We start from the raw sequence: 10,000 nt of genomic DNA, 5'->3' as shown, positions 1-10,000 counted from the left end.
TCTATCTATCTATCTATCTATCTATCTATCTATCTATCTATCTATCTATCTATCTATCTATCTATCTATCTATCTATCTATCTATCTATCTATCTATCTATCATTTTCAAAACTCGTGTCCATATATGTTACTGTCTCTGTTATGTGTCTCTAAATCATAATATCTGTTGTCTTTATTTTGTTAACTTTACTCTCTCTCTCTCTCTCTCTCTCTCTCTCTCTCTCTCTCTCTCTCTCTCTCTCTCTCTCTCTATCTGACTACTTGTCTGTCAAAAATCAATTCACATTGTAAAAGGAAGCAGCCTGTGAAGCAGAGGCTGAAGAAAAAAGCTTCAGCAGTTGGAAGCAGGAGGAATGGGTGGTCGGTTGAAAGAAGAGCCACAACAATGCATCCAAAGATGAAGCATTTGTTATAGTATGTACTTTTTAAAACTGTTTTTTTTTTTTTTTTCAGAAAAAAAAGTCAAACATTGAATGTGCAGTGCATCCAGAAAGTCTTAGCGTCTCACTTTTTCTACATTTTTTTTGTTACAGCCTCATTCTTAAATGGATTAAATTCATTTATTTCCTCAAAATTCTAAACATAATACCCCATAATGACAATGTGAAAAAGATTTTTTTGTAATTGTTGTTAATTTATTAAAAATTTTAAATCCTGAAAAATCACACGTATTCACAGTCTTTGCTCAAAACTTTGTTGATGCACCTTCGGCAGCGATTACAGCCTCAAGTCTTTTTTAAGATAATGCCACAAGCTTGGCACACCTGTCTTTAGGAATTTTTGCCCAATCCTCTTTGCAGTATCTCTCAAGCTCTATCAGAAATGCCAACTCGTCCAGCTGGGACTCGAACCAGTGACCTTCTTGCTGTAAGGTGATAGTGCTATCCACTGAGCCACCGTGCCACCCTTCTACGTTAATAATGTGTAAAATTGTAAAACATCTTTACAATGTGGAGCGTTCACCCTTTTGGCTGTATAATCAGTAGCTTCTGCCTTTACTTTGAGTTAATCTGTAGATTGTCACTGTCCAATTGTACAGTGGTCACACAGTTTTGCCAATATTTGAGCTAATCCTGAGCTAATGTTTAGAGGCCCTCATGGTTTCATCCTTTTGTTTAGTTTTTTCAATGTAGAAGAGTTGGTTTTGTTGTATCAGCCTTTCTTATTTCCTAATTTTACCACAAAGTTAAACATCCTGTGTGGTATTACAGTTTTTCTCAGTCACTTTGGTACATTTCTCAGATCAAAATTGAAATGAGCAAAACAGGAAGTTCATTTCTCAAAACAATACGTACAAATAGCAAAACACCATGGATTATCTGCATAAGCCAGTCTCTTGAATCCTTAGTTCATCTCTCAAAACTAAATTTCTGTGTCAATGAATGTGTCAGTGCCATCATAAAGACAAGTCCTTGTGTGATTGTGTACGGATAAGACAGTCAGATAAGATAGGATAAAATGTCAAGATAAGACAAATGCAGCACCGCATAGCACAAAAAAACAAAAACAAAAGTAGAAATGTGAACATAGGACAATCTCAGATGCCATTTCATCAGAAAAAGTCAAGATTAACCTGGGAAAATGTACAAACTGTAGACCAGGGGTCACCAACCTTTATGAAACTGAGAGCTACTTCTTGTGAACCGAAAATGTGGAGGGCTACTAGTTTGATAAACACCTCTCAAATAACAAATTTGCTCAATTTACTTTTAATTATACTTTATATTTTTGGTAATAATTAATGATATTCATCCATGTGAAGACACTGATCATGTTAATGATTCTCACAAAAGTTATCAGCAATGATTTAACAGGGTGGGAAATACCCTGTATTTAATGTATCAATGTGCAACACTTTATTTTTATATATCTCTGCAAATATTTACATTTTTAAATGATTACTTCTATATTAGATGAAGCTTACTGGTAAGTGGCGCTATGGTGAGCTATTTTTAGAACAGGCCTGCGGGCAACACATGTGATCCTCGCGGGCTACCTGGTGCCCACGGGCACCATGTTGGTGACCCCTGCTGTAGACAGATTTAGAAAGAAAAGTCTAATGGAAATGAATAGATAAATGCATTATGACAACATATGACAACTTGGATGTAAAGACTTATGCAATGAACAAACGATTAAATGTTGTGGGGGTGGATTAATTCAACAGAAACCAAAACAATAAATTAATAAAAATAATAATTTAGATCAACATGACATAAGCAGCTGATAATGTAGTAAACATCAGAGAATTGCACATAATCATTTGCATGGTCGTGCAAAAGCATTTGCGACTTGTTCAAAGGAGTCAGAAGCTGCTTTTCTGATGTGCACAAGTGACACGATGATGTGGAGGTTGAACAGGTAGTTTCGAGAATTTAATTCTGATCTGAGACATGGACCAACGCGACTGAGAAAAACTGTAATTGGTATGCGGTCATCAAAGATGCTTGACTGAATGTCGTCAATAATTAATAATATACACATATTTTTTCTTTTTTGCTTTTCTGTTGCTTTAAACATTAAATACCCAATCTTGTCATTGCAGGTTAAGAAACTCCTCGCCGTTGAGTACTAGCCTGTTCTGCTTCTCAGCAAGGAGACTAAGAACAAAGAACACAAATGTGAAATATTGACCCCTCGGTGCACACTTTCCACTTATGCCCAAGACTACCTTCAGAAGATTGGCTCATTTTCTCAACACTTTTGTGAAGGTGAGATGCATGCGCGATATTTTTAAAGTCACTGTAAAAGACACTGGGTTCCACACAACTCCTTCAAGTTTACTTAATTGTTTTTTTTTTCTTTTTACAAATTTAAGCGAATGAAACATTAAAAAGTAAGTAATAAACTAATTTGCAACAAGTAGTTTAAACAAGCACATTTTTTGAGTGTATAGTTAACATCTTGTCTTGATGTTTGTCTTGATGTTTACCTTTATGAAGGAGCAGGTGGAGGAGGCGACTATGATGGAGAGCCAAGTGCAGCAGGTGACCATTTAAGGAGCAGGTGGAGGAGGTGACCTTGGGCATGACCATTTCTCCTATGACCAAACGTCTTGTGCAGAGCTGCAGTTTAGGCGCCTGAGGCTGGAGAACGCTAGACGTCCATCGTGGAGAAGCTGAAGGTGGGAGTGATCACCAGCTGGTGTACAGGCTGGTCCTTCAGGATCAATGCGAGGACTCGTCTGTCACTGGAGTCTTACAGGAATCAATCTCATGCTCTCCACTCCTCCATGACCACCACAGCAGCTGCTCTGGATACGGCCTGGCTCAGGATTTTAGAAACCTTGTGATTAATAAAAAAAAAAGACTAACATACAGTAAGTGCAGATGCCGTTCAAATTATAATGTCTTTTAGGAAGTGTTCCTGGCTCCAGTTGCCCTAAATAATGCAGCATAACAATCCTTTAGAGGAGAGGTTCTCAAAGTGGGGGTCGGGACCCCCCGAGGGGTCGCGGGACAATAAAGGGGGGTTGCCTGGTGATTTTCAAAAATCAATTAATTTGTATTAAACCTTAAGACTTACTGTATTTTATCAATAACCTACTGAAGAGGAAAAAAATAGTCGTTTATAGTTAATATAAACTATATAGTTACTATAGTAGCTTATAGTTACTAGTTCTATTGGATTGTGACTTCTCGGGTAATTACATTATACTAAAGACACCAAGTACCAAGTACCAAGCCCTCTATAAAACAAGTGAGAATTTGGCCAGAGGGAGCTATGTCTGAATTACAGGACTGCTTTGATCGCACAGACTGGACTGTGTTCAGAGAGGCCTCCACAAATGGCCAAGGCACAGATATGAATGAATATGCTGATGCTGTATCCAGTTATATTTTTAAGTGTATGGAGGATGGCTGTGTCACTAAGAACATTAAAGTCAGAGCGAATGAGAAACACTGGATGACTGCAGAGGTGCGGACTTTGCTAAAAACAAGAAACTCTGCTTTCAAGTGCGGGGATGCAGCTGTCCTTAGGTCTGCTCGGGCCAATCTGAATAGGGCAATCAGAGTGGCAAAAAGAGCCCATGGAAATAAGATTAAAGAATACTTTCAGGACCACAAAGACAATTTAGGGGCCCTATCATACAACCGGGGCAATGTGGCGAAAGGCGCGGCGCAATACTCTTTTGCTACTTTTAGCTCGGCGCAAGGGTCATTTTGAGGCGTTGCGCCACGCTGTTTAAATAGCAAATGCATTTGCGCTCAAATGTGCGCCCATAGGTGTTCTGGTCTAAAAAAGCAGGCGTGTTTTGGTGCGTTACTATTTTGAGAAACTGTAAAAAGTCGCTCTGTTGTCTGGCGCAAAGTGCACCTGGCTTACACACTACAAACAAGATGCAGAGCAATAATCAAATATCTTTACATATGAAAAATATATAATATCTTAAGGATATATATATATATATATATATATATATATATATATATATATAATAAGGATATTTACAGGATATAATTAAAAATGACTAAAATATTACGAAACATATTAATTTCTAGTCTACATGAAGATTTAAAAACCACTGCCTTACTTTCTTTCTCTCGCGAGGCTTTTTCAGTTCATTCAATTTGCTTTTGTATAATGTTATTATTATTAGCAGTATTATTTATTATATCCATATTTATATTTGTTTTATTAAAAAACAAGCTTAGATTAGTCCACCTGTCAAATTTTAGACAATATGGGGCATGGCAGGTGTATTTGGAAATAACTCAGTATTTTGAGCACACTTTGTTATTATTGTTCTTTTATTCGTTTGCTGGAAATTAGAACTGAATTTAGAAATAGTTTTGAAACAAATCTTTGCACATAACAAACAAATTAATTATTTATAGGCTAATTGATGTCTGTGCGTAAAGGGTTCCCTATCCACAAGAGCAAAAGCGAAAGTGAAATTACTTTACGTCAAAATGCGCTTATGGCGTGACGCAGCTGGCTCTTAAAGGTAATGGGAGATGAGGCTTTAATTGGTTTATTCTCAAAACACACCTATAACTCATTAAGAAAATAAACTCAACCCTTTTAGACCATGCGCCATGGCGCAAAGCGGATTTTCCCGTCCTTAAATTAGCAAAAATGCATTCTGACACGCCCTGAAAGCGTTTGCGCCCTGCGTTTTGCGCTCTGCGCATGGATCGTCAAAATAGAGCCCTAGAAGTTTATGGCAGGGTATTCAGTCTGTCACAGACTATACAAGCATCTCATTGTCCTGTGAAAACAACTTTAACTTACTTGATGATCTTAACAACTACTTTGTAAGGTTTGATGCTGTTTTACATCAGCAGTGAAGGCCACATTGCAGCACGACGAGCAGGTGCTAAGCTTTGATATCACTAATGTCCGCAAGACCCTAAAGAAAGTAAACGCTGGTAAGGCGGCTGGGCCTGACAAAATACCAGGCAGAGTTCTTAAGGGGTGTGCAGAACAACTTGCGCCTGTACTGACGGACATAATTAATATCTTTCTGCATCAAGCTGTTGTGCCATCATGCTACAAAACATTTGCTATCATTCCAGTGCCAAAAAGACCTTCAGTCACTTCTTTAAATGACTATCGGCCGATAGCTTTAACTTCACTGATAATGAAATGCTTTGAGAAACTGGTAAAAAGTCATATCACCTCCATCCTGCCTACTTCACTTGACCCATTTCAGTTAGCCTGTCGGCCAAACAGGTCAACTGATGATGCTATATCCACTGCACTGCATCTGAGTCTTGAACACTTGGAGGGTAGAAACACATCGGTACAGGTGCTGTTTGTTAGTTTTAGCTCTGCTTTTAATACTATTATTCCTCAGCACCTGGTCAATAAATTAGCATCTCTAGGTCTTAATACACCTCTTCGGAACTGGATTCTAGACTTTCTGACAAATAGGCTACAGTTTGTGCGAGCGGAGGGTATTTCGTCATCTACCACTCTGCTCAATACAGGCTCCCCTCAGGGGTGCGTCTTGAGTCCACTTCTATACACTCTGATGACCCATGATTGTTGTGCAAAACTTAGCACTAATCACATTATTAAATATGCTGATGACACCACAATAGTGGGTCTCATCCAGGATAATGATGAGAGGAACTACAGGGAGGAGGTAAAGCTCTTCACAGAGTGGTGCAGGGATAATAATTTAGTTCTTTGGCCATGTATATTATATATATAATATATTATGTATATTATCAGGAGTCTCTCTCCTGATAATATATGGACCTAGACTGGGAACGACACAGAAATATATATATATATATATATATATATATATATATATATATATATATATATATATATATATATATATATATATATATATATATATATATATATATATATATGTATTTTTTTATATATATGTGTAATTTTTAAAAAATTAACATTTTTTAAAAACTAAATATGAAAGCTAAGTTAATGTATACGAAAGTGAGTTATAAACTCACTTGATAATATGCAGAATTGATACACTCACCAAACAATTTCAGATATGCAAAAGCCCACTTGCAAATTAATTTAGATTCATTTAATAAGAAAAATTAAATACACAAATAGTTGGAAAGTGTAATGGTTAATTGTAGCCTAGTTATACATATTCATATAGAGAGATGCATTTTGTTCTATTGTTTATATATAAAGTTGCATTTTGAAAATAACAAAATTATAACCAAACAATACAGTGTAATATGGAGTAATGATGTGCTTTGATAAGAATGCAGTGGTATTGACTACCAGACAGCTGCTGAACATTTAGACAAACAATTTACTACTTTCTAAAATTCAAAGGACCATTTAGCTACCTGACAAAAACCCAGACAACATTAGATTTTTTTAACATTGATTTATTGACAACAATATCACTAGAGATTGCCAGTTTTCTTTAAATGAAGCTGAATCCTTGCATCAAAAAAAAAAAAGAAAAGAAAAAGTTATGCATAAGTACTCTGCAAAAATTATTTTCTTACTTAAGAGTCTCAGACTTGTTTCTAGTCCAAATATCTAAAAATTCTCAGAAACAGTAAGGAATGGAAAAAGAAAAAAAAATTCATGCCATTTTACATATTACCTGGATGTATGCGAAACATATCAAAATAGTTTTTTATTTGATTTATGATTTAAGAATTATAACTTGAGGTATAACAAAAGTCATTATATTTGAAATGTTTTGTTATTTGCAGCTACAAATTGTGACCCTGACTTTCCCATATTTAGCATATATAATTATTTTCTTTGTAACAAATTGTTACAATAAATATTATGTAACAATAAGTGATAAACATTATGAATGCATGTACAGTGCAAACTTCATTGCCAATATATAAAATGTACTGTATAGCTAAATGAACACAAATAAGTAGACCATTTATAATTTTGAGTTTCTCTATGCATTTATAGATATATGATCGTTTAATTGTTTAAACTAGAACAGGATTGCATTATATCAAATGTAATTGAATGCAATGCAATTTTAAAATTTTGAATAAAATTCAATTTTCATATCTGTTTAGATTTATTTCAATATTTAAGAAAGGCAAATATGGAGGAATAATGTAGTGTAGATTTGGCTGACTACCCAGACCACGCAAGTGTATTGTCTAATCTATGAGAAAATATATATCTTTAAATTAGTTATTAAATATATAATAATTACTCCCTTGCTGAGACAAAAAAGTCAATGAAAATTAGCCTACATAACACACTTTCTTATGTAGGTTAATGTTCTTTTACTTTTTTTGTTGATGTAGAACATGTAGCTAGCCTGCCTGCACATAGTTTGCTAAAATTTTAGTCAAACTAACACATTGCTGTTATATTACACCAATGGTTGGGTGTGATAAAGCTCTGGAGGCTTATACTGTACTGTACTCTCTCTACTGGACGCATCAGGAACAACAGGGGTTTAAAACTGCCTGGGCCGTAGATCTGTCTGGATCCAAGTCTGCAGTCTCCCCCTTCTCTAATTATTTGAATGAATTTTTATTTTCCTATTTTTACAGGAATAATCTAAATATTAACGTAGAAATATGAGTTACTCTCTAAAAATACATACAAATCTTTCTTTTAAAAAAATAACGTAATACCAAATTACAAGCAATAACTGAAAATTTAATGTTAGAATTTTTTATTACAGAACAGATGTGTAAAACAACAGGTATTTCCCTGTATAATGAAAAAACTGGAAAATTCTGTAAAAAAATACAGACAATTATCTGTAAAATGACGTTTATTTTTACAGTGCAGTTCTGAAGAGGCAATAACACCAAACTAATCTAATAAGGGGTTCAAATGAAGAGATTTAAAAGACAATGAAGAGCTTATAAAGACATTAAAAAGAATAAAAACAGCACACAACTTCTCAAACTGCAACCATAAAATGGTCAGAATACTCCTGCTTGTTTGTTTGTTTGACAGTTTTGCACACAATGCTTGCTATTGCAGCTAATACAGGCTCAGAAATGCAACCGCTTCCCACAGATAACTGAGGTTATTCTCTTCGGCCCCTCAAAAACAAGAATGTCTTATATTAGGGGCTTCAGAAGTCTTACACCATATGTTAAATCTCAAGTAAAAAATGTAGGAGTTATCTTTGATTGGGAGTTTTGTCTAGAAAAATTGTATTGTTTTATGTTCAATCCACTTAACTTTGTAAAAAGTATTAAGTTAACTGGGTGGCACAGTGGCTCAGTTCTCAGAATCAAAAAACTCCATCACATGTATGCTTGTACATCAAACACATTCAGCTCAGTAACGTTAAATCCAGCTAATCTGTGTTAAATCTACAAACGTTGTCATTTCTTGTTCCTGAATGATCTCATTTGAAACACACAATAATCAGCAGTAATCCACATTTAAAAAATAGAACAAGCACTTATTTTTGACAAATATGACTTTATTTGAAACTTTAGTACAAAATTCATGATTGTCATCAGTTGTGAGGCTTGTCGCCCCAGACTAATGTCAGTTTTTGTCCGTGTTCAGCTCAGCACCACCTTCAAGATGGGCAGTTTCCAGTGGCACCACGTGGAGGAACGGACTTCGCCACCTATATATACAGGGTTTGGATTATCACTCACCATGAACTACAACTACACACAAAATCACTAGTCAATAAATGATGTCCTCCAACCATAAATCATATACCACATTAGCAAAACATTAGACTAGAGAAGGTTGTATATGAGGACAATATTAAAGCAAATACTAAAGGTAGTAACTTTATTCATCTTCAGAACACAAATGAAGATATCTGAATGAAAATAATGAAGATATTTTAGTTAAATCTGAGAGCTCCTTAATCTCTCATAGACAGCAAGATTCCTGACTATGAGGATACTTTTATGTGCACATAAAACAAAAATAACTTTATTCAACAGTTTCTTCCCTCAGTGTCAGTATAGGGCACGCGTTCACGTGTTGCGCCTCTGACATATAACCTTGGATGTGCCTGTGAAGTTTTTAAGAGAGGAAGTCAGAGAGGAAGTCGCACAGGCATCCGTGGGGTATATGTCACTGCACAGTGCTTGTGAATGCGTGCCCTATAATCACACTGAGGAGAAGAAACTGTGAATAAAAATGTTTGTTTTATGTGAAGGCGTATGATCTGTTTTGAGGATGTTTTTTTACTGTTTTTGTGGACTTTGAGTCTGGATGAGGGAGCTCTAACATAAAAATAAAAATATTTTAAATAGTGAACACGAGGATGAGTAATAAATAACAAAACTTACTTTTTTTCAATATTTTATTTATTAATATTTTTTTCTTGTTTTTAGAAGAATTTCTGATTAGTCAATAACATGGCCAGATTTATATTTCAATATAGGCATTTTTTATAGTTTTATTTATTAATGATGTTTTTATATTATTATTATAATTTATTTACTTTTTTATTGTTTTATTTATTAATGATGTTTTATATTTTATCAGGAGTCTCTTTCCTCTGGCTCAAATTACATTTCTTAGAGAGAGACACTCAAAGTATATGGACCTGGACTGGGAACGACACATAAAACAAAA

General features: G+C 35.0%; 1 long non-coding RNA gene across 2 annotated transcripts in view; it reads left to right on the top strand.

The window, feature by feature from the left end:
• Positions 1–10,000, top strand: part of LOC108180238 (uncharacterized) — a 33,473-nt gene that overhangs the window by 18,653 nt on the left and 4,820 nt on the right. The window contains exons 2-5 of one of the 2 annotated variants that reach the window (XR_012396050.1): positions 296–415; positions 2,547–2,712; positions 2,944–3,320; positions 8,966–9,042. This is a non-coding gene — a long non-coding RNA (uncharacterized lncRNA). The remainder of the gene's footprint in view (positions 1–295; positions 416–2,546; positions 2,713–2,943; positions 3,321–8,965; positions 9,043–10,000) is intronic. The other variant, XR_012396049.1, reaches the window with a different exon arrangement.

This window comes from Danio rerio, chromosome 20 (genome assembly GCF_049306965.1).
Source record: "Danio rerio strain Tuebingen ecotype United States chromosome 20, GRCz12tu, whole genome shotgun sequence".
Lineage (NCBI taxonomy): Eukaryota > Metazoa > Chordata > Actinopteri > Cypriniformes > Danionidae > Danio > Danio rerio.
Note: the sequence above shows the minus strand (reverse complement) of the source record. Positions and strands in the feature narration are given on the sequence as shown.